The sequence below is a fragment of the Salmo salar genome, chromosome ssa15 (genome assembly GCF_905237065.1).
Source record: "Salmo salar chromosome ssa15, Ssal_v3.1, whole genome shotgun sequence".
Taxonomy (NCBI): domain Eukaryota; kingdom Metazoa; phylum Chordata; class Actinopteri; order Salmoniformes; family Salmonidae; genus Salmo; species Salmo salar.
The window spans coordinates 91,937,788-91,963,548 of NC_059456.1; the positions used below are offsets into that span (position 1 = coordinate 91,937,788).

Consider the following 25,761-nt stretch of genomic DNA (forward strand, 5'->3'; position numbering starts at 1 on the left):
TCTGCATGGTAGAAAGAAAATCACAGTTTATTGCATTGCCAAATGAATTGCATTGATAAAGCGTTCTTGCTCTTTAAGATTAATCTGTATGTATTATAATGATGTAATTAATGTGGCAATATACATTTAATGTACTGAATAGTTTATGGTTCATTAAATTAATTGTCTACATGCATAAACATTTTCACGAGGAACAAGTAGATGCCTAATTTTATTATATTTATTATTTTGTCATTGTAAAAAGAAAAATTAACAGTGCATGCACACATCTAATATACAACTGCCTAAATAATGGAAACCCATGAGTAAATGAGGGTTCTGGTAGCTCTGTTATGCTGTGGAGTGTATTTTCCTGCCATGGTTTAGGTCCACTCAACCCCTAAGAGGGCAAGGTAAACGTTCAACCTACGTTGAATCCTTTCTATCCTGATGGGAGTGGATGACAATCCCCCATCCACAGGGCACGAGTGGTCACCGAATGGTTTGATGAGCATGAAAACGACGTAAACCGTATGCCATGGCCGTCTCAATCACCAGATCTCAACCCAATTGAACACTTATGTGAGATTCTGGAGCAGTGCATGAGATGGCGTTTTCCACCACCATCAGCAAATGATGGAATTTTTCTTGGAAGAATGGTGTCACATCCCTCCAACAGAGGTCCATACACTTGTAGAATCTATGCCAAGGCGCATTGAAGCTGTTCTGGTGGCTCGGGGTGGCCCAATGCCCTATTAAGATACTTTATGTTGCCGATTTCGTTATTTTTGCAGTTACCTGTACATAAACCACTTACAGAATTTGAATAATTGTTATGTTCATGATACGTAATATGAACAAATATGAATATATGTTATTCCCATGCCATGGTCAAATACACTTAATAGCGCAATTAGATTCCTCCTAATTTGTATTCAGATTTTTTTAAACATTTTGTTATTTTTTACAATGATCCAAACTGCTTGGATACTTAGAGTGTCTTTTTAATTCATAGTGGCCATTACCCCAAGATGATAACTATTCTGAATCAACTGTTTATTAATACTTTGGAAGACCTACCCTTTGGCAAGATGGTTCACACAACAGATGCGTTAGCTTGTACAACTGAATGGATGAGGCTGTTTTCAGAGCTACTAGGTGGCCGGCTTAACATTTCATGAGGTGGAAGGGGAAGTGTGTGGAATACCAAACACAGTGGAGAGGATAGTTCTTTGAGTTCATACTCTTAGAATTGTGTTCTGTGATGAATGATAATGCAGAGATACTGAAGTACTTGTCCAGAAGTACTGTCTGTGAGCAGATATTATCCACAATGCTGGCCCTAGAGAGGAGGATATTATGACAAGTGAGTTGAATACCTAACATGGCAGAGAGGAGAGTTACTTGAATTCAAGAATTACTCTTAACCAATTGTATTTTTTGCAATATTGCTGTGCCTATACTGTAAAGGTGTCTGTTATCCACCGGTAAACAAAGTGAATGTACAGTACAATCAAGCTGTTATTCACACCTGAATTACACAGGGATTTGAGAGCTGAAATCTGTCAGAAATAGCCAGGGGTCATAGCTGCCTCCCACATACTTCCCCACTGTGTGATGCTGCTGCATTGTAGCTTTACATACATCCTAATAATAACAGTACAGTATAGCAAGCCAACCCTACTGTAGGAAGCTGATATGCAGTTATCAATGCTCTATTGACAATCTCTTCTTTGAGTGACAACAATGATGGAATGAAACCTGCTACAATAAAACGTCAATAGGCAATTTGATTATTATCCTTTCACAAAAGACAAATCAGGTGAACTACGAACAATTTAATGAAGCAAACTATAATAATCTCAAGGAGATCTTCAATTCCCCTCCAGTGTATTGCATAAAAATGAGATTCTGTGTGTAGCGTTATATCAGGGGTAGATCTGGGGTGATTAGTGTGGGTCAGTCAGGCTTTAGGAAGCCCAAGCGCATGTAGGTAAGTGAGTGTTTCAAACGTTTCCTTCTGTCAGATCAATGCAACATCCCATCACCCAGAGATGAGACGGTGAATGCTCTGATCGTGTGTGCCTGCTCATGTGCAGTCCGTTCATCTGAACCAGGCCACAGCTGAAAGCTGGACCAGGGATGAAACCAGTCAGTTCAACCACCAAAGACAGACCGATTCGATCTCATCATACAGCTAAAGACCTTGATTTTCCATCAAGAAATTCCTTGAGGTTCCTTGGATTATAGTCCTGAAACCTTTAGGGATTCTCCCTTCACACATCACTGAGTATAAAGTAAGGACCAAATCAACTCTGCATGTTAACTATAATGTGGATTAACTTCAGAAGTGATGAACTCAGAGTTGCTTTTGTCATGGACCCTTGGCCACATTAACTGTGAAATGACAATTAGCTGTCTGTGGAAAACACATTTAAAGAGCTAATGATGGTTCCTGTTCATAACTACCACATTATTCCATACCTTAAAACATTCTTTAATGCGCGATACGTGAGATACATCTATAGCTACTTCTTCTATGTGTGCAGTATTCAGCTATGATATATAAAGCCATATAAACAAGAAGATAAACACATATTCTTAAGTAGGCATTACATGTATTGACTGGGTAATCAACCCAAAGAGAGCCTACTGTGAGTTGATCAGAATTACAAGACAGAGACCCTTTGGCTCTCCAAGCTACAGTAAGTATAGGCATTAACATTATCAACATCTGTCGAATGCCTGAGGGATTGTTAAGAGTGTAATTACAAAGGTACTACACAGGTATAAAATCTACTTTCTGTAAAGTGTTACCAGAAATGGACATAGAGAATGGGATGGAGGAAGAGGATATCTGATAGCCTACTGTTGATAATGGTAGACTGTACCTCCAACAACTCATTCTAACAGTGAGTTCACGCCTGTCTAATTTTGGACACAGTGACGGCTATCTGTTTACATAGAGTGAGGTGCGCAGCGGTCTAAGGCACTGCATCTCAGTGCAAGAAGCCTCACTACAGTCCCTGGTTCAAATCCAGGCTGTATCACATCCGGCCGTGATTGGGAGTCCCATAGGGCGGTGCACAATTGGCCCAGCGTCATCCGGGTAGACCGTCATTGTCAATAAGAATTTGTTCTTAACTGACTTGCCTAGTTAAATAAAGGTTAAATAAAAATATATAAAAAAACAAGGAACCACAGTGAGTGAACCTTCTCAGGCGCTAACTTCAGGGGAAAAATATAAACCATCTACATGAGTCTACAGCCAAAAGAGAGTGATTATTCCAGTTTCAGGGGGGGAACCCTTCGCTCCGCTCGCTAGCTAGATGCTGGTTGCTATGGATTTCTGTGAAAAGCTCTTAGAATAATGTTGGAATGGCACATCCCACCTGTGATGTCAGAGCTGCGAGGCTAGCTGTTGATGTAGTGGGGAGGGGCAAGGCTGTAGCCTGTTGCTCATGATCATCAAATAACCTGGTAATACTCTACAAGCCTTGTGCCTGTGTGCAGAGAGAGCAGAGTTATCGTGCGATGCAGAAGCAACAGCAACAGTTAGGACTTCATGTTTTCTTCTCTTTTTGATCACTTTGAGAGCCGCTGGCTTTTTTGTATCAACTAAAACTCACAGCTGTTAGAAGAACTGATGCACAACCACAGTGAGTATTTCATTATATTTGTTCTTATTTAGCTCATCTCAGAGGATATTGATACAATACAGTTTTCACAGCTCATGTAATAGTAAATGCATAGTGGTATCACGTGCTATCAGTATTTACCAAGACTTCAACAAGTGTGCATCTGTTGACACTTACCAGCCTTTCAACATTTAATGTATTGTATTCCTTTTTCATTTTCAGTGGAACACATAAAACATTGGGTGGTGTAACAGCAGTATTGCTACTATACTAATCAACCTCACAGTGGTTATGATTAAACAGTTCAAAATGTAAACAAATGATGATCAACATGTTAATCTGGTGAGCATGTTTTCAGTTAGTTGGAAAAAATCAGTCAACCAGACATCATAGTTTTCAGCATTAACAAGTTTTGATACTGTTACTCTTGCACGCAGCACCCATTTGAGTATGTATGTGCATATCGCAAGTTAATATTTTTCCCCAGGTTCTGAATTAAATCATAGTAATATACTGTCCTTTCAGTGCCATATGAAACATTTTAGCTACTGTCCAATCTGATTTTATCCAATGATTCCATCTGTTCATTTGTTCTTGTTGTATCACTCCATCTCCATGTCTCTGACAGATGTCTATGATTAGCATACTGTTGATCAGCCCATGGTAAAAGAGTGGCAGATACAGCAGATACGCTACACAGTGAGTCACATGTATTTCTTCTTAGAGGCCAGATTTTGTTGAAATTCCGTAGCTGCAGCATCTGAGCAATGTACAGTATTTGTTGTTGGCAAGGAGTATATATAAAAAGACAGAATTGAAAAAGATTCACACGACAAAATGGTTCCAGTATTATTGGTATTTAGTCATTTTGCTGTCAGACAGACATTTTAAGCAGAGTGGATAATAATGACTGCAGATCATTCTCAACATAATATAAACGTTTCTAAAGTAAAGATCTGCATAACAATGAATCCACCCACCCATTTTATTGGGCCACCTAAGACCAAAAAGTAAACACAAATACATACAGTACATACATACACTTTATATACAAAAGTATGTGGACACCCGTTCAAATGAGTGGATTCAGCTATTTCAGCCAGACCTGTTGCTGACAGGTGTATAAAACCTAGCACATAGCCATGCAATCTCCATAGACAAACAGTGTCAGTAAAATGGCTGTACTGAAGCTTTCAGTGACTTTTAACGTGGAACTGTCATAGGATGCCACCTTTCCAAAAAGTAATTTCGTCAAATTTCTTCCCTGTTAAAGATGCCACGGTCAACTGTAAGTGCTGTTATTGTGAAGTGGAAATGTCTAGGAGAAAAAATGGCTCAGCAGCGAAGTGGTAGACCACACAAGCTCACAGAACAGGACCACCGAGTGCTGAAGTGCGTAGCACACTACCGAGTTTCAAACAGCCTCTGGAAACAATGTCAGAACAATAACTGTTCTTCGGAAGCTTCATGAAATGGGGTTTTCTATGGCCGAGCAGCCGCACACCAGCCTAAGATCACCATGCGCAATGCCAAGTGTCGGCTGGAGTGGTGTAAAGCTCTCTGGAGCAGTAGAATCCCGTTCTCTGGAGTGATGAATCATGCTTCACCAACTGGCAGTCCGACGGAAGAATCTGGGTTTGGAGGATGCCAGGAGAATGCTACCTGCCCCAATGTATAGTGCCAACTGTAAAGTTTGATGGAGGAGGAACAATGGTCTGGGGCTGTTTTTCCAGTTCGGGGTAGGCCCCTTAGTTCCAGTGAAGGGAAATATGAACGCTACAGCATACAATGACAATCTAGACGATTCTGTGCTTTCGACTTTATGGCAACAGTTTGGGGAAGGCCCTTTCCTGTCTCAGCATGACAATTCCCCTGTGCACAAAGCGAGGTCCATACAGAAACGGTTTGTCACGATCAGCGTAGAAGGCCGTGACTGGCCTGCACAGAACCCTGACTTCAACCCCATCAAACACCTTGGGGATGATTTGTCTAATCGCCCAACATCAGTGCCCAACATCAGTGCCCGACCTCACTAATGCTCGTGGCTGAATGGAAGCAAGACCCCGCAGCAACGTTCCAACATCTAGTGGATAGCCTTCCCAGATGAGTTCAAGCTGTTATAGCAGCAAAGGGGGACTAACTCCATATTAATGCCCATGATTTTGGAATGAGATGTTCGACGAGCAGGTGTCCACATACTTTTGGTCATGTATTTTACGTATGTACGTACAGTGCATTCGGAAACTATTCAGACCCCTTCCCTTTTTCAACATTTTGTTACGTTACAGCGTTATTTTAAATGGATTCTATCTACACATAATGCCCCATAATGACAAAGCGAAAACAGGTTTTTAGACATTTTTGCACACGTATAATAAAAAAGAAAAAAGAAATACCGTATTTACAGTATTCAGACCATTTGCTATGAGACTCAAAATTGGGCTCAGGTGCATCCTGTGCACTTTGAGGCAAGCAACACTGCAGCATGCATGAGAGCACCAGCTGTTCCGGACGACTGTGTGATCAAGCTCGCCGTAGCCGATGTGAGTAAGACCTTTCAACAGGTCAACATTCACAAAGCCGCAAGGCCAGATGGATTACCAGGACGTGTACTCAGAGCATGCACTGACCAACTGGCAAGTGTCTTCACTGACATCTTCAACCTGTCCATGGCCGAATCTGTAATGCCTACATGTTTCAAGCAGACCAACATAGTCCCTGTGCCCAAGAACACCAAGGTAACCCGCCTAAATGACTACTGACCCGTAGCACTCACATCTGTAGCCATGAAGTGCTTTGAAAGGCTGGTAATGTCTCACATCAACACCAGCATCCTCCCAGAAACCCTAGACCCACTCCAATTTGCACACCACCCCAACAGATGCACAGGTGACGCAATCTCTATTACACTCAACACTGTCCTTTCCCACCTGGACAAAAGGGACACCTACATGAGAATGCTGTTCATTGACAACAGCTCAGTGTTCAACACCATAGTGCCCTCAAAGCTCTTCACAAAGCTAAGGACCCTTGGACTAAACACCTCCCTCTGAAACTGGATTCTAGACTTCCTGACGGAACGCCACCAGGTGGTAAGGGTAGGCAACAACACATCTGCCACACTGATCCTCAACACAGGGGCCCCTCAAGGGTGCGTGCTTAGTCCCCTCCTGTACTCCTTGTTCACCCATGACTGCGTGGCCAAGCACGAATCCAACACCATCATTAAGTCTGCAGACAACACAACGGTGGTAGGCCTGATTACCGACAACAATGAGACAGCCTATAGGAAGGAGGTCAGAGACCTGGAATTGTGGTGCCAGGACAACAACCTCTCCCTCAACGTGGTCAACACAAAGGAGATGGTTGTGGACTACAGGAAAAAGAGGGCCGAACACGCCACCATTCTCATTGACGGGGCTGTAGTGGAGCAGGTTGAGAGTTTCAAGTCCCTTGGTGTCCACATCACCACATCACCAGCAAACTATCATGGTCCAAACACACCAATACAGTCATGAAGAGGGCACGACAATGCCTATTCCCCCTCAGGAGAATGAAAAGATTTGGCATGGGTCTCCAGATGGTCAAAAAGTTATACAGCTGCACCGTCGAGAGCAAGGCGCTACAGAGGGTAGTGCATATGGCCAAACCTTCTGCCATCCAGGACCTATATACCATGCAGTGTCAGAGGAAGGCCCTAAAAATGTCATAGACTCCAGCCACCCTAGTCATTGACTGTTCTCTTTGCTACCGCACGGCAAGCGGTACCGGAGCTCCAAGTCTAGGTCCAAAAGGCTTCTTAACAGCCAAGCCATGCGACTTCTGAACATCTAATCAAAAGGCTACCCTGACTATTTGTATTGACCCCCCCCCTTTTTATGCTGCTGCTACTCGCTGCTTATTATCTATGCATAGTCACTTTACCCCTACCTACATGTACATATTACTTCAACTACCTCGACTAACCTGTACCCCCGCACATTGACTCTGTATGGGTACCCACCGTATATAGCCTCGTTATTGTAATTTTATTGTAGCTTTTTTATTTTTTACTTTAGTTTATTTAGTTAATATTTTTCTAAACTATTATTTTTCTTAAAACTGCATTGTTGGCTAAGGGCGTATAAGTAAGCACTTCACGGTAAGGTCTACACCTGTTGTATTCGGCGCGTGTGACAAATAAAATGACATTTTGACAAAAGAGCAAGATTTTTTTACTTGTCAAATGACAGCCAAGCATCGATCATCATGGCACCAGAATAAGACCCTTGATATTTATTGGAAAAGAGCATCAAGCATCAACCTTGAACTTCACAGGATGGTGAAAGTGTATCATAACTTATTTAATCTGTAGCCTAATTAACAGCATGCTTTCCTGAGGATTATTATATCAATATCTGTGCATAAAAGCATTTCCACCGATTTCTCGCATAATTAATCTTACAGAAACAAAAAGATCCCACATTTTCTAGCGTATTTTGTTTTGTCACATTCGGAAAGTTGACTGAAAATGTTTGTTTCCATCAGGCCTATCAAGACATGTTTCATCTGACAAAAAGGTTTGGTTACAGACAAATATTTGTCAAAACTTCAGTCATGCCGACAGCACCCATTGACGTGCCCCCTGCCACGCCCCCTGCCACACCCACAACCTAAGCTCCTTTTTGTTCCAGAAAACCCTGAATGTATCTGCTGTACACTGTAAACCCCACACTGACTTTCTATATTTATTTGCAACAGGCAACATGAAGGTGGCAATGCTCAAAACGTTGATTACATCTCTTAAATCCACTACTGGAAATAGCCTATTGGGAAATTATGAGCGATAAGAGAGCTAAGAACTGAATGAAAATGAGCAGAGTTGATTTACTTGCACTCCTGTGTCACGGTTGTCGTAGGAATGAGCGGACCAAAGTGCAGCGTGATTCTCGTTCGACATTATTCTTTATTAAACTGTGAAACTCTGCAATACATACAAAATAAACCTGAATTAACAAACACGTGACGCAGAGGTGACACATACACTACTCAAAAGTAATCTCCCACAAACCCAGGTGGGCCAAACACCAACTTAAATATGACCTCCAATTAGAGACAACGATGACCAGCTGCCTCTAATTGGAGATCATCTCAAACAAAGCCCAACATAGAAATACAAAAACTAGAACAACCCAACATAGAAATACAAAACTAGAACATAACAGAAAAACTAAATTAGAAAACCCCCCTGTCACGCCCTGACCTACTCTACCATAGAAACTAACAACTTACTATGGTCAGGACGTGACATCCTGTTGATCACAGGATTTGTTAGTAGGGTCATTCATCAATTGTGATACTATCAATAACTTGATCATGATTTTCCGCAAATGTATTAGTACGCAAAATGCTAATTTCTTCTTTAGACCTATTTATGATGTGTGGTGTGTAACCTATGGATCAATTTCTCCCACTCTACAAGGTCATTCAGATTTGAATGAGATGAACTAATGACTTTCTTGTACCTACATCTTTAGCAGTCATGCTTTCCCCACACTCAGACAGGGCCAGGGCCAGAGTAATTATAAACTGCTATTCCTAGATGTATTCAATAGCAATTGATGTACGGTACAAATCTCCCAGTTTAGAATGATTTTAGATTTTTGGGGTCTAGGTACTTAAGATTATAAATGACAGATCAACCTACTGTCCATCTTTTTGAGCCACTACACATTCTATCAAATCTATCCGATTTGCTACCAGAACCACTGCTGAATATATCAGTCTTAAATCCGCTCCAAATAAAATAGCTTTTCCTTTTGAGGCCCTACCATTCTATACAATCCTATTTGCTACCACTGCACTCAACTCTTCACTCAACTCCACACAAAACAAGTTTCCCCCTGTTGGTATTACCTAGGGCCCAGCTCTGTTAATCAATCCCATCAACTAAAGTAGTTTCCCCTCTCTGTTCAGGCTGACACAATCTAATAATGGTGTCCAGAAAGACTGGATGTTGATTTTTAAAATTTTCAGTCCAACACCATCCATCCCTCATCCCTCCATCTCTCTTTGATCTGTCATTCCCTGTCCTCCCTGCCAGACCATCCCGCTGAGGCTTGTAGTGGGGTCTGGTTTGGTCTGGTAGCCACACTGAGCAATCCCTTCTAAGGAAGCAGATAAATCCCACAGAGCAATCCCTTCAAAACACTCTGTCCATGCAGTGTCAAGCTGTCTGCCTTCAGCTACACATGCCTACTGGGATGCTTTTACCAATGACTGTAACAGGATACTAATGAGTGGTCATGTGGGGCCTAATACACACAGTCTCACAGCTGAGATCTTATAATCATTATGCAATATTAAGTTGTGTTCTATCTAGTGTACTTTCTAACTCAGAAAGTGATATCAAACAAAAACCCTGAAAATGTGGAAGGACAAGAGAAACACATATACATGAGAACAAGATAAAAATACTCAAATATAGATATAAACTACTTCTTGAATGACAAATGATCTTTTACAAGCATAACATTAATCTAAATTATGATGATTGACAGTTACAGCGCATTCGGAAAGTATTCAGACCACATTGTTAAGTTACAGCCTTATTCTAACATGGACGGAAGAAAAAAAATCCTCATCAATCTACACACAATATCCCATAATAACAAAGCGAAACTGATTTTTATATATTCTTTTGCAAATGTATTTTATTTACATAAGTATTCAGACCCTTTGCTATGAGACTCTAAATTGAGCTCAGGTGCATCCTGTTTCCATTGATCATCCTTGAGATGTTTCTACAACTTGATTGGAGTCCATTTGTGGTAAATTAAATTGATTGGACATGAATTGGAAAGGCACACACATGTCTATATAAGGTTCCACAGTTGACAGTGCATGTCAGAGTAAAAACCAAGCCATGAGGTCGAAGGAATTGTCCGTTGAGCTCCGAGACAGGATTGTGTTGAGGCACAGATCTGGGGAAGGGTACCAAAAAATGTCTGCAGCATTGAAGGTCCCCAAGAACACAGTGGCCGCCATCATTCTTAAATGGAAGAAGTTTAGAACCACCAAGACTCTTCCTAGAGCTGGCCGCCTGGTCAGACTGAGCAATCGGGGGAGAAGGGCCTTTGTTAGGGAGATGACCAAGAACCACATGGTAACTCTGACAAAGTTCCAGAGTTCCTCTGTGGATATGGGAGAACCTTCCAGAAGGACAACTATCTCTGCAGCACTCCACCAATCAGGCCAGACGGAAGCCACATGACAGCCTGCTTGGAGTTTGCCAAAAGGCACCTAAATGACTCTCAGACCATGAGAAACAAGATTCTCTGGTCTGATGAAACCAGGATTGAACTCTTTGGCCTGAATGCCAAGCAACATGTCTGGAGGAAACCTGGCACCATCCGTACAGTGAAGCATGGTGGTGGCAGCATCATGCTGTGGGGATGTTTTCAGCGGCAGAGACTGGGAGACTAGTCAGGATCGAGGGAAAGATGAACGGAGCAAGGTACAGAAAGATCCTTGATGAAAACCTGCTCCAGAGAGCTCAAGACATCAGACTGGGGTGAAGGTTCACCTTCCAACAGGACAGCGACCCTAAGCACACAGCCAAGACAACGCAGTAGTGGCTTCAGAACAAGTCTCTGAATGTCCTTGAGTGGCCCAGCCAGAGCCTGGACTTGAATCGGATCAAACATCTTTGGAGAGACCTGGAAAAAGCTGTGCAGCGGCGCTTCCCATCCAACCTGACAGAACTTGAGAGGATCTGCAGAGAAGAATGGGAGAAAATCCCCAAATACATGTGTGCCAAACTTGTAGCGTCAAACCCAGATGACTTGAGGCTGTAATCACTGCCAAATGTGTTTCAACAAATTACTGAGTAAAGGGTCGGAATAGTTATGTAAATGTACTATTTCAGTTTAATTTTTTTATACATTTGCAAGAATTTCAAAAAAACTGTTTTGCTTTGTCATTATAGGGTATTGTGTGCAAAATGTAATCCATTTTAGAATAAGGCTGGAATGTGCAAAAAGTAAACGGGTCTGATACTTTCCGAATGCACTGTACTACACTATATATACACAAATATCTGGACACACCTTCAAATGAGTGGATTTGGCTATTTCAGCCACAGCTGTATAAAACAGCCATGCAATCTCCATAGACAAACATTGGCAGTAGAATGGCCTTACTGAAGAGCTCAGGGTGCCACCTTTCCAAAAAGTCTGTTCATCAAAGTTCTGTAACTGTATGTGCTGTTACTGTGAAGTGGAAACATCTAGGAGCAGCAACGGCTCAGTGGTGACGGGGTAGGCCACACAAGCTCACAGAATGGGGCCGCCGAGTGCTGAAGCATGTAGCATGTAAAAATTGTCTGTCCTCGGTTGCAACACTCACTACCAAGTTCCAAACTGCCTCTGGAAGCAACATCAGCACAAGAACTGTTCGTTGGGAGATTAATGAAATGGGTTTCCATCACCGAGCAGCCATGCACAAGCCTAAGATCAACATGCGCAATGGCAAGCATTGGCAGGAGTGGTGTAAAGCTCGCCGCTATTGGATCTTGAAGCAGTGGAAACTCGTTCTCTGGAGTGATGAATCATGCTTCACCATCTGGCAGTCTGACGTACAAATGTAGGTTCTGCGAATACCAGGAGAACTCTACCTACCCCAATGCATAGTGCCAACTGTAAAGTTTGGTGGAGGAAAAATAATCAGCTAGAGATGTTTTTCATGATTCAGGCTAGGCCTCTTTGTTCCAGTGAAGGGAAATCTTAACGCTACAGCATACAATGACAATCTAGACGATTCTGTGCTTCCACAGTTTTGGGAAGGCCCTTTCCTGTTTCAGCAGTTTGGGGGAGGGCCTTTCCTGTTTCAGCATGACAATGCCGCCCTGCACAATGCGAGGTCTATACAGAAATGGTGTGTTGAGATTGGTGTGGAAGAACTTGATGACCTGCTCAGAGCCCTGACCTCAACACCATTGAACACCACTGGGATGAATTATTATCGGTCACGCTGTGGTGGTGTTGAAAGTCCTGTGTGGGTCAGTTGGTAGAGAATGTTGCTTGCTACATGGTTGTGGGTTTGATTCCCATGGGGGACCAGTATGAAAATGTATGCAGTTGCTCTGGTTAAGAGCATCTACTTTAAAGTAAAATGAAGGGATGAGGAGTGATGAGGCATACTATGGAGCAGTCAGGCAGAAAATAAGGGATTGGCAAGGTCTTCTAAGCTTCTATCTGGGGAGTTCTGAAGGCATGTCCAGAAGGAGGACAAGGAGGGTACACTAAGATAAATGGAGAAATTTGTTGAAGTATGATCATTCCCATTGGTGGCCTAACATTTTCTTAGAGTGGGAACTGTCTACTGAAAGAAAGACAGAGCCACTGCAAGAAAGGACATTTCCTTAGATTAACATCAAAAGGTTCCCCAGTGCACACAACTGAAAACTCATTTCAAGACATTATTATTATTTTTTTAATTTTCACCTTTATTTAACCAGGTAGGCTAGTGTCACGACTCCCGCCGAAGTCGACCCCTCTCCCTGTTCGGGCGGCGTTCGACGGTCGACGTCACCGGCTTACTAGTTGCCACCGATCGATGTTTCACTGTTCGTTTGGTTTTGTCTTTATTGTGTACACCTGTTTTGATTTTCCCTAATTATGTTCATTATTTAAACCTCTGCATTTCCTGTTTGTCTTGTCGGTGATTGTTTGTCTGTTTTATGTAGTTGGAGGTGTTTCTCCAAAATACAGTGCAAGTAGAGATACTGGGGTGCAAAGGAGCAAGATAAATAACGAGTATGAAGCGAGGGCCAGCCAACGAGAGCATACAGGTCGCAGTGGTGGGTAGTATATGTGGCTTTGGTGACAAAACGGATGGCACTGTGATAGACTGCATCCAATTTGTTGAGTGTTGGAGGCTAATTTGTAAATGACATCGCCGAAGTCGAGGATCGTTAGGATGGTCAGTTTTACGAGGGTATGTTTGGCAGCATGAGTGAAGGATTAAAAATATTGCATGAAGGGTTTTCATCAAGGTAAGAGTGACAGGAGAGATACAAATGGTTTTCATTAACATTTCATAATCATAAAATAAAATATTTGGTCAAATTATACATTTTGTGTATGGTTCCTAGAAAAACGGGTGGCTCATCTTACCCCTTTGGCTCAACTTACCCCACTCTCTCCTTATACATTATACTGTATGAAACCAACTGTTGGTTATATGAAAAATGTAAAGTAGTAGTATTGTGTGGATTAAAGTAAATGACGTTTGGATATGGTGGACAATGTTGAAGGCTAGCAAAGCAATTATAGCCCTGGAGATATTTCTTGTTCCAATGTATTCAGTATTTATTAAATCCACCCACTTGCATCAGAAAAGGGCCTTTTTTCGATTCCGCAATTCATAAGCATAAGGTTTGCTCCAGGCGTTGATTCTTGCCTGCATAAAAAACTGATTTGAAAAGAGAGGAGAGATAGAGCGACATAGAGAAAAGAGAAAGAGAGAGCAAGTGAGCCAGAGAGGGGAAGAGAGAGTGAGTGACAGACAGAGCTCAGTATTTCTGTGGTCAAAAATCCATTTCACGTAACGCGTGGAGAAACAGAGAAAATGGTCTATAGAGAAACCAGTCTATAGTAGAGGGTGAAAAAAAAATCCCACTCTGCTCATACCAAGTAGACAGGATTATTAAATAATGACAGAGAATACAAAAGGAATCAAAGTAACCAACAGTATGACTAATAAGGTATATGATTTGCTTAATTCAACCTTGGTGTGAGTTTTACATTTAAAAGAACGAGATTCTGTTTTAAATTCCAAATATTTCCTTAATAAGAGATTAGAAAAATTTGGCCTCAGTTTTGGTCATTTGATCTAAACTGAACATGAATGTGTCTATCTTAAAAATAACTTAAGAAGATGTATTTAGGGGCCTCCTGAATGGCGCAGCGGTCTAAGGCTGTCAGACGGTGGGTAACTGGTGCAGTGAATCAGGCGCAGGAGAGCAGAAATGAGTGTACAAGGTATTTAATTCCACGACAGCACCAGTATACAGACAATACTCAAGGTGAAATACCGGTCACTCGAAAATAACGGCGTAAATACATAACCCGGCAAACATAACCATCATACAAAGAACAATCAATAAACATGCACACTAACATGTGGGAAACAGAGGCTTAAATAATGAACATGTAATTGGGGAATTGAAACCAGGTGTGTAAAACAAAGACAAAACAAATGGAAAATGAAAAGTGGATCGGCGATGGCTAGAAGACCGGTGACGTCGACCGCCGAATGCCGCCCGAACAAGGAGAGGGACCGTCTTCGGCGGAAGTCGTGACAAAGGCACTGCATTACAGTGCTATAGGCGTTAATACAGACCCGGGTCCATTCGCGGGTCCGTAGTACAATTGGCCCTGCGTCACCTGAGTTAGGGGAGGGTTTGGCCGCAGGGGCTTTATTTGGCTCATCGTGCTCTAGTGACTCCTTGTGGCGGGCCGGGTGCCTGCGGGCTGACCCCGGTTGCCAGTTGAACAGTGTTTCCTCCAACACATTGGTGCAGCTGGCTTCTGGGTTAAGCTGCCAGGTGTTAAGGCGGGTCATGTTTCGGAGGACGCATGACTCCACCTTTGCCTCTGCCAAGATTGAAATTGGGGAGAAAAAGGGGGTAAAATATTAAATAAAAAAATGTATGATACATTTAAGCTTCGTGTAGTTAATAAACTATAATATACTTGTGTTTACACAGACTTCTCTGAAACCTTTTACTCATTACCAAATCAATGACCTCTGAAAGCTAACAGAAACGTCAATGTTGATTCAAAGTGTGACCAGAAAATGTCACCAAATAAGGATCACTTATGATCAACTTCATATTTGTTACATTACGATGCATTACGTTACATTGAATGGCACAATTCCAGGATCTCAGTCATAGCGCTTATCAGACACTTGAAATATGTTGCTCACTATATTTCCCAAGCAATTTGAGTCAAATTCTCAAGGTACTGTTGGAAATCTGCTTCATTTGTGTTGCATTTCGAAGCCACAGTCAATGCTATATTTCTCAGACTCTTGAAATGTTCTGTATAATCTGGTAATGCTTTCCAAAGACAGTTTGAGTCAGTTTCTCGAGGCACAGTTGGAAATGCATGAGCACTGCAGACAGAGGGAATCACAGCCCAGGCCAGTGACTCACAAGCAATCTGGAGAGAACATACCCTGTGGCAAAGCTGCGATAGATAGCATGGCATAGCGCCTGCACAGAGAGGCACATCGAGAGAGGGCCAGACCTCACCCGATCTGGTGGAGAGAGAAAAATGTATCTGGCTCTGTGTTGTTTCATCTCTTTCTCCGAGATCCCTGGGAAATACAAATCTCCCTTAAGGAGGTGTTTAAAGGCACAGCAGAGTTCTAAAACACAACAACTACAAGGGTTCTCCTGTGACGGAGACACCTGTTACTACTGGCCCTAGAGAGTAAACAAAACTGGAGAATATAAGGGTTTTATCTATCGTATCTTTGCCATCCATGTCTTTGGGCTAAGAAGAGGAGAGGAATTTAAGATAATTTATTTGAGAATTTTGACCATTGGAGCATGAAGAATAAATAACTAATTGTTCTGCAATTTAGAGTGGAACACGTTTTTTACTGTCTTTGGGCAAAGAAGAGGAGAGGATTTGAAGAATGTCTCAATAACTTTTATTCTTGATTTTTATCAGTATAATATCCTTGGAGCATCAATAAAATAGTAATTTTCATGAAAGATTTACTGGATATGTAGGATTTTAGAAGCAGATCGGATATGGTTTGTTGAAAATAAAATTGTCTATTTACTATACTTTTGTGGTATTCCATAAAGATATAGAATGCTGTTGGAAGTCACTGCATTGTCATAGAGCTCACCAGCTTGTAGTCCTAAAAACCGGGAATGAGTTACCTCTGGTTCGTTCAGCCATTCCTATGGGGAAATTAATGGGGTTTTGGGATAAGCGCAGAAAATAAGGTCTGTTAACACAGGCTAAGGAGATCTTATACGTGTTGTTCTATGAGATATCAGTCAGTTAACAGGGCCTTTATGAATTATGAGGCCTTTATGTTCTTTATCTGCTCATTGTGATTACATAAATGCTTCAAATTTCACAAAAAGGGATGTTAGCTGATTAAGACTATTGCTCTCTATTGACCATCACAACAGTGGCCTGTAGGTTTTGTTCAAGCTATTGCGTCGATTCAAGATGCTGATCATTGTGACCTTTGTGTCTCTCATCTTACACATATCCTTCTATGAGTAATGCTGGTTCCCTCTGTTCTTTAGAAACAACCAGTGGCAAACCAAACACAGATTGCTCCCATTGGATACCAAGCAGGCTAAATGTTACAGTGATGCTTTGCCAGAGAGGAATAGGCAAATGTCAATGTACTCCATAATCTTTGGCTTCGCTTGGGGTGGTTCACTCTAATGTGACAGGCGGGAAACAGAGAGAAGGCCAACTGTAATCATTGGCTCAGAGGGACTGACAGTGCAGGTGCCTAATAACCATCCACTGACCGTGACGCACTCCGATCCATCCATTTTTAGAACCCCTAGGATCCTTCCTCACCCAGTGATTGGTGGCTGAAGACGCCTGCGCTCTGACATTAATTTGTCACAATTTGCGACTTGCTAACCTGCCTCTCCTTAATCACAATAATTTATTTAATTAGTTTGGACATAAGCCACAAGGTCCTCAGAGCCACTGATGAAGTAAATAGTTTGTGGTTGGTCTTGTGGCTGCACACTGAAACTTCTGAAAATTGTTCTTGAATTGAAATCCAATTTTGTATTCTTAGTGGTATTTTTGGTTGCTATGGCATTGCCAAGGAAAGTCTGTCAGGAATCAAAGAAATACTATTGGAATATTTATTGTAATCATTATAAGCAGGGCACCGATGGGATCATAGGCATAACAAAACATTCAAACATTCAAACTTTTTTGTCATGTGTTTTTTTTTACAGCTACAAAATATATTGTGTTGTGGGATTGGTAGTTACGGTATTTCACACAAGACGGAAGTTGGAGTGTTACAAAAGGCAATTTTATGTAAAAAAGAAACGTCCCTTTTTCAGGACCCTGTCTTTCAAAGATAATTCGTAAAATCCAAACAACAGATCTTCATTGTAAAGGGTTTAAACACTGTTTCCCATGCTTGTTCAATGAACCATAAAAAATTATGAACATGCACCTGTGGAACGGTTGATAAGACACTAACAGCTTACAGATGGTAGACAATTAAGGTCACAGTTATGAAAACTTAGGACACTTAAGAGGCCTTTCTACTGACTCTGAAAGACACAAAAAGTAAGATGCCCAGGGTACCTGCTCATCTGCGTGAACGTGCCTTAGGCATGCTGCAAGGAGGCATGAGGACTGCAGATGTGGCCATGGCAATAAATTGCAATGTCCGTAAATTGCAATGTCCGAACTGTGAGACGCCTAAGACAGCACTATAGGGAGACAGGACAGACAGCTGATCGTCCTCGCAATGGCAGACCACGTGTAACAACACCTGCACAGGATCGGTACATCCGAACATCACACCTGTGGGACAGGTACAGGATGGAAACAACAACTGCCCGAGTTACACCAGGAACGCACAATCCCTCCATTAGTGCTCAGACTATCCGCAACAGGCTGAGAGAGGCTGGACTGAGGGCTTGTAGGCCTGTTGTAAGGCAGGTCCTTACCAGACATCACCGGCAACAACGTCGCCTATGGGCACAAAGCCACCGTCGCTGGACCAGACAGGACTGGCAAAAAGTGCTCTTCACTGACGAGTCGCGGTTTTGTCTCACCAGGGGTGATGGTCGGATTCACGTTTATCGTCGAAGTAATGAGCGTTACACTGAGGCCTGTACTCTGGGATCGAACTGGAGGGGGAGGGTCCGTCATGGTCTGGGGCGGTGTGTCACAGCATCATCGGACTGAACTTGTTGTCATTGCAGGCAATCGCATTACAGGGAAGACATGTGGTACCCTTCCGGCAGGCTCATCCTGACATGACCCTCCAGTATGACAGTGCCACCAGCCATACTGCTCGTTCTGTGCATGATTTCCTGCAAGACAGGAATGTCAGTGTTCTGCCATGGCCAGTGAAGAGCCCGGATCTCAATCCCATTGAGCACATCTTGGACCTGTTGGTACGGAGGGTGAGGGCTAGGGCCATTCCCCCCAGAAATGTCCGGGAACTTGCAGGAAGAGTGGGGTAACATCTCACGTTTGATTTTGACCCCCCCTTTGTTCAGGGACACATTAGTCCATTTCTGTTAGTCACGTGTTTTTATTTTTTTTATTTCACCTTTATTTAACCAGGTAGGCTAGTTGAGAACAAGTTCTCATTTGCAACTGCGACCTGGCCAAGATAAAGCAAAGCAGTTCGACACATGCAACAACACAAAGTTACACATGGAATAAACAAACATACAATCAATAATACAGTAGAAAAATCTATATACAGCATGTGTAAATGAGGTAGGATAAGAGAGGTAAGGCAATAAATAGGCCATGGTGGCGAAGTAATTACAATATAGCAATTAAACACTGGAATGTTAGGATGTGCAGAAGATGAATGTGCAAGTAGAGATACTGGGGTGCAAAGGAGCAAGATAAATAAATAACTACAGTATGGGGATGAGGTAGATTGGATGGGCTATTTACAGATGAGCTATGTACAGGTGCAGTGATCTGTGAGCTGCTCTGACAGCTGGTGCTTAAATGTCTGTGGAACTTGTTCAGTTTATGTCTCAGTTGTTGAATCTTATGTTCATACAAATATTCACACATGTTAAGTTTGCTGAAAATAAACGCAGTTGACAGTGAGAGGACGTTTCTTTTTTTGCTGAGTTTAGTTGTAGAGAGTGTAGCTGTATAAAGCAGAGGTGATTGTACTGTTAAAAAGTGTTCAGTACATACATAGTTTTCGCCTTAGATACCACATGCAATCAATCCAGCCCTAAATGCTCTCGCTAACATATAGTCTGGAAAAATAAAAACAACTTCAGAAAAACAAAAAGCAACATATTGTTCTCAGTTTGAGCAACTGTTACACAATGGATAGCATATATTTGTTGTCAGAACATGGCTAGGTTATTATCAATTCATCTAGACAAGTAATCTTGTTTAAAGATGTGTAAACTTCATCTTCATGTAACAGGGGTCAACTGTGTGGGTGTAGTGCTGCACCATTCTGAGTTTTCACTTGTGTTTTGGTTACAAGTAAATGTTTCATTTCAACCCAGTGTTTATCATGGCTACATGACTCCACTACATGATACATGGTTCCCCACTGGCTGAATTGAACAAAGTGTGTGTGTGGTGACACGTAACAACAATTATTCACATTGACATATTTCACAATGACACCCCCTACATAATCAGAAGCCAGGATCATTTCAGCTTTCATCAATCAAGCATCAACATCACAGTGAAATCATGTTGTTACCTAAAATCCTGAGTCAGAATTATTGATGCGCAAAACCGAAGGCATTTTATATGTTGATTAGACAAAGCTTTTATGTGCATTAAGGGGAAATCAGCCACAATCAGTAACTGTTTCAAACATCCAAAATCAACCACTAAATGCAATAGTTTGTTTTGTTGTTGAGGCTTTTGCTCGGCTGTGACAATAATCTCTCCATTAGGGGCATAATGAGAAAAGACAGTAGGCTAAATCAATGATTTATTTATGTTTGTGGTGTTCGATGTTTCCCATAATTGTCACAACGCCCTGTACATTTGGTGCCATGTCGGTTGTGGTATAGTGATGTACATTATGGCCACTTATACCGTGGGATTGTTGAAATCTTTTTTCTGATTGGCTTGAAGGGCATTCTAGAGCATGCATGATTTCCCTATAATGCCCAGCAATATTCAAAGGCCATGAAGTTCATTTTTACATGTTCTATGTTTACGCTGCTTTTGAAAGTAGAATTGAAAACATTATTGGCATTGTTGAATTTAATTTTCATAATAGCAAGCTACTGAGGACTGATGGTTTGGTTTGCTAAGCTAGCAAGTCTGTTTGATTACCAAGGCTGTAGCTATCTGATACATTTTCTAGCTACTGCAGTGGATGGTGAACTCATTTTTACCGGGAAATTAACACATTTCTAGTGGCAAATGTGTTAAATTATAGCTGTGGTATAAGCGGGATAATCAACTCAGGGTTCTATGCGTTCTCTGGAAAATAATGCAACTCCGTGGAAGGTTGGTGCCACTCCGCTTAGGCTATGCATTGTGACAAACAACTTACACGTCATACTTTATTTTCCTTAGAACGCATAGCTCCTCATTGATTATCCCTTACATGATTGTAACATAATCCTTTTAAAAGTAACAAAAATATATTACAGCTATGAAATTAACTCATCACTTCTTTGAATGAACTTATAAGTTATATTGCAGGATACATATAGAAAGTCAATTAGAAATCCTAACTAGCAAGTACAATTTTCCCCCAATAAATAGCCCCATATGTCTAGTCCATTTAACTTCAGTTAGTTAGCAATCACTAACCAAGCTATTGTGAATGTCTGGGTAACCATTAAACAATGGTAGCCAGCTATATAAAAGCACTGGCTGTCACGTCCTGACCGTAGAGAGCCTTTTTATTTCTCTATTTGGTTAGGTCAGGGTGTGATTTGGGTGGGCATTCTAGATTATGTATATCTATGTTTTGTATTTCTATGTTGGCCTGATATGGTTCCCAATCAAAGGCAGCTGTATTTCGTTGTCTTTGATTGGGGATCATATTTAGGCAGCCTTTTCCCACTGGGTTTTTGTGGGATCTTGTTTTGGTACTAAGCTTATGCCCTACTGAACGTTACGTTTTCGTTTTGTATTTATTTTTGTTTTTTGTTTCGGTGTTAATCTAATATATATGATGTACGCTTACCACGCTGCACCTTGGTCTCCTTCTTACGACGGACGTTACACTGGTGAAGAGTAGGGACGTAAAACGTTCAGCCAGCTACACAGACCCTATGGACACTCCATTCCAGAGCGGCTGGTTAAATTGTGCTTAAATTGTGCTTAGGAGCATTGTGTGTGTTTTTTCGCTTATTTGTAACTTATTTTGTACATAATGTTTCTGCCACCATCTCTCATGACCGAAAGGAGCTTCTGGATATCAGAACAGCGATTACTCACCTTGTATTGGACGAAGATTTTTCTTTTAATATGTCTGAAGTGAAGGATTTACTTCAGACACTGGACACGGCCCAAATCCCCGTCATTAGCATGAAGAAGAGACAGAGATATATATGGGTTGTAGGTCGGGGTGCCTTGTAAGAATCCGAATATTAGGTTTTGCTTGACTGAGTCATTGCCTGAGTATCTCATGATAAGCTGTAGACCACACTATTTACCAAGAGTTTTCAGTATTAAAGCTGATCTAGCCCCTAAAAAAATATATATATATATTTTACAAAAAAATACAGACTTCATCTATATTGTTCGTAGCTGTCTATTTGAACCCAAAAACCGATGATGGCACTAAGATGGCACTCAAGGAGCTGTATAAGGCCATAAGCAAACAAGAAAATGCTCATCCAGAGGCAGAGCCCCTTGTTGCCGGGGACTTTAATTCAGGGAAACTTAAATCTGCTTGACCTCATTTCTACCAGCATGTTACATGTGCAACCAGTGGAAAAAAAAACTAGACCACCTTTACTCCAGACACATAGACGCATACAAAGCTCCCCCTTGCCCTCCATTTGGCAAATCTGAACATAACTCTATCCTCCTGATTCCTGCTTATAAGCAAAAACTAAAGCAGGAAGTACCAGTGACTCGCTCAAGATGGAAGTGGTCAGATGATGCAATGCTAAGCTACAGGACTGTTTTGCTAGAACAGACTGGAATATGTTCTGGGATTCATTCGAAGGCATTGAGGAGTATACCACATCGGTCACTGGCTTCAAAAATTAGTGCATCGATGACGTCGTCCACATAGTGAACGTACGTACATACCCCAACCAGAAGCCATGGATTACAGGCAACATCCGCATTGAGCTAAAGGGTAGAGCTGCCGCTTTTGAAGGAGCTTATAAGAAATCCTGCTATGCCCTCCGATGAACCATCAAACAGGCAAAGCGTGAATACAGGACTAAGATTGAATCCTACTACACCGGCTCTGACACTCGTTGGATGTGGCAGGGCTTGAAAACTATTACGACAACAAAGGGAAGCACAGCCGCAAGCTGCCCAGTGACACGACCCTACCAAATGAGCTAAATTACTTCTATGCAGACTTCCAGTCAAGCAACACTGAAGCACACATGAGAGCATCAGCTGTTCCGGACAACTGTGTGATCACGCTCTCCATTGACAATGTAAGTAAGACCTTTAAACAGGTCAACATTCACAAGGCCGCAGGGCCAGACGGATTACCAGGACATGTACTCCGAGCATGCACTGACCAACTGGCAAGTGTCTTCACTGACATTTTCAACCTGTTTCTGACCGAGACTGTAATACCAACATGTTTAAAGCAGACCACCACAGTCCATGTGCCCAAGAACACCAAAGTAACTGGCCTAAATTACTTCTGACCTGTAGCACTCACATCTGTAGTCATGAAGTGCTTTGAAATGCTGGTCGTGGTTCACATCAACACCATTATCCGAGAAACACTTGACCCACTCCAATTTGCATACCGCCCCAACAGATCCACGGATGACGCAATCTCTATTGCACTCCACACTGCCCTTTCCCTCCTGGACAAAAAGGAACACCTACGTGAGAATGCTATTCATTGACTACAGCTCAGCGTTCATCACCATAGTGCCCTCAAAGCTCATCACTAAGCTAAGGACCCTGGGACTAAACACCTCCTTCTGCAACTGGATCCTGGACTTCCTGAAGGGCGACTCCTAGGTGGTAAGGGTAGGTAAAAACGAAATCTGCCACGCTGATCCTCAACACGGGGCCCCTCAGGGGTGCATGCTCAGTCCCCTCCTGTACTCTCTGTTCACCCACGACTGCATGGTCAAGAACGACTCCAACACCATCAGTAAGTTTACCAACGACACAACAGTGGTAGGTCTGATCACCGACAACGATGAGAGCTTATAGGGAGGAGGTCAGAGACCTGGCAGTATGATGCCAGGATAACAGCCTCTCCCTCAAAATGATCAAGACAAAGGAGATTATCGTGAACTACAGGAAAAGGAGGGCCGAGCACGCCCCCAATCTCATCAACGTGGCTGTAGTGGAGCAGGTTGAGAGCTTCAAGTTGCTCGGCCATCACCAACGAACTGTTATGGTCCAAACACACCAAAACAATCAGGATGCGGGCACGACAACACCTATTCCCCCTATGGAGACTGAAAAGATTTGGTAGTGTTCCTCAGATCCTCAAAAAGTTCTACAGTTGCACCATCGAGAGCATCCTGACGAGTTGTATCACCGCCGGGTATGGCAACTGCTCGGCCTCCGACCACAAGGCACTACAGAGGGTAGTGCGTACTGCCCAGTACATCACTGGGGCCAAGCATCCAGGACCTCTATAACTGGCGGTGTCAGAGGAAAGCCCTAGAAATTGCCAAAGATTCCAGCCACCCTAGTCATAGACTGTTCTCTCTGCTACCACACGGCAAGCGGTACAAAGCACAAAGTCCAGGTCCAAAAGGCTTATAACAGCTTTTACCCCCAAGCAATAAGATTCCTGAACAGCGAACCAAATGATTAACCCCCCCTTTTTACACTGCTGCTACTCTCTGTTATTATCTATGCATAGTCACTTTACCTACATGTACATATTACTTCAAATACCTCGACTAACCTGTACCCCGCACATTGACTCTGTACCGGTAGCCCCTGTATATAGCCTTGCTACTTTTATTTTATTGTTGTTCTTTAATTATTTGTTATTTTTCCATTTTCCTCTTTTTTTATTTATTTATTGTTTACTTCAGTTTATTTTGTAAATACTTTCTTAACACTTGTTTTTCTTAAATCTGCGTTGTTGGTTAAGGGCTTGTAAGTAAACGTTTCACTGTAAGGTCTACACCTGTTGTATTCGGCGCATGTGACAAATAACATTTGATTTGATTACATTTTTTAAACTAGTGAAAAATATATTTCACTACTGAAAAAAATCTACGAGTTTGCTTCATTCACTACCATGCTAAACTATAAAATTAAATAATTTTTCCATATCTAATTAATGTATATTACCCAACTTTTTACCTCAGATTGGTGCAATGGCAACCCGTCATTCAGGGCAGACCCATCTGTTTTGAGCACTACCTGTTTAGCTAAAAAAAAATGTTAATAAAAAATATATACAGTACCAGTCAAAAGTTTGGACACAGCTACTCATTCTAGGGTTTTTCTATATTTTTACTATTTTCTACATTGTAGAATAACAGTGAAGACATCAAAACTTTGAAATAACACATACGGAACCAAAAAAAAGTGTTAAACAAATCTAAATATATTTTATATTTGAGATTCTTCAAAGTAGCCACCCTTTGCCTTGATGACAGCTTTGCACACTCTTGGCATTCTCTCAAACAGCTTCATGAGATAGTCAACTGGAATGCATTTCAATTAACAGGTGTGCCTTGTTAAAGGTTAATTTGTCGAATTTCTTTCCTTCTTAATGTATTTCAGCCAATCAGTTGTGTAGTGACATCGTAGGGGTAGTATACAGGAGATAGTCCTATTTGGTAAAAGACCAAGTCCATATTATAGCAAGAACAGCTCAAATAAGCAAAGAGAAACAAGTCCCTCATCCACCTCTGGCCTGCTCGCCTCCCTACCTCTGAGGAAGCACAGTTCCCGCTCAGCCCAGTCAAAACTGTTCGCTGCTCTGGCACCCCAATGGTGGAACAAGCTCCCTCACGACGCCAGGACAGCGGAGTCAATCACCACCTTCCGGAGACACCTGAAACCCCACCTCTTCAAGGAATACCTGGGATAGGATAAAGTAATCCTTCTAACCCCCCCTTAAAAGATTTAGATGCACTATTGTAAAGTGGTTGTTCCACTGGATATTATAGGTGAATGCACCAATTTGTAAGTCGCTCTGGATAAGAGCGTCTGCTAAATGACTAAAATGTAAATGTAAAATGTACTTTAAGACATGAAGGTCAGTCAAT

The 25,761-nt window shown here is 41.9% G+C and overlaps 1 protein-coding gene across 1 annotated transcript in view; it reads left to right on the forward strand.

The window, feature by feature from the left end:
* The first annotated feature begins 3,502 nt into the window (after nucleotides 1-3,502).
* LOC106572645 (potassium voltage-gated channel subfamily G member 1) overlaps nucleotides 3,503-25,761 on the forward strand; it is a 32,179-nt gene continuing 9,920 nt past the window's right edge. Inside the window, exon 1 of the mRNA XM_014147011.2 lies at nucleotides 3,503-3,638. The gene's annotated coding sequence lies outside the window, so the exon portion shown is untranslated. The remainder of the gene's footprint in view (nucleotides 3,639-25,761) is intronic.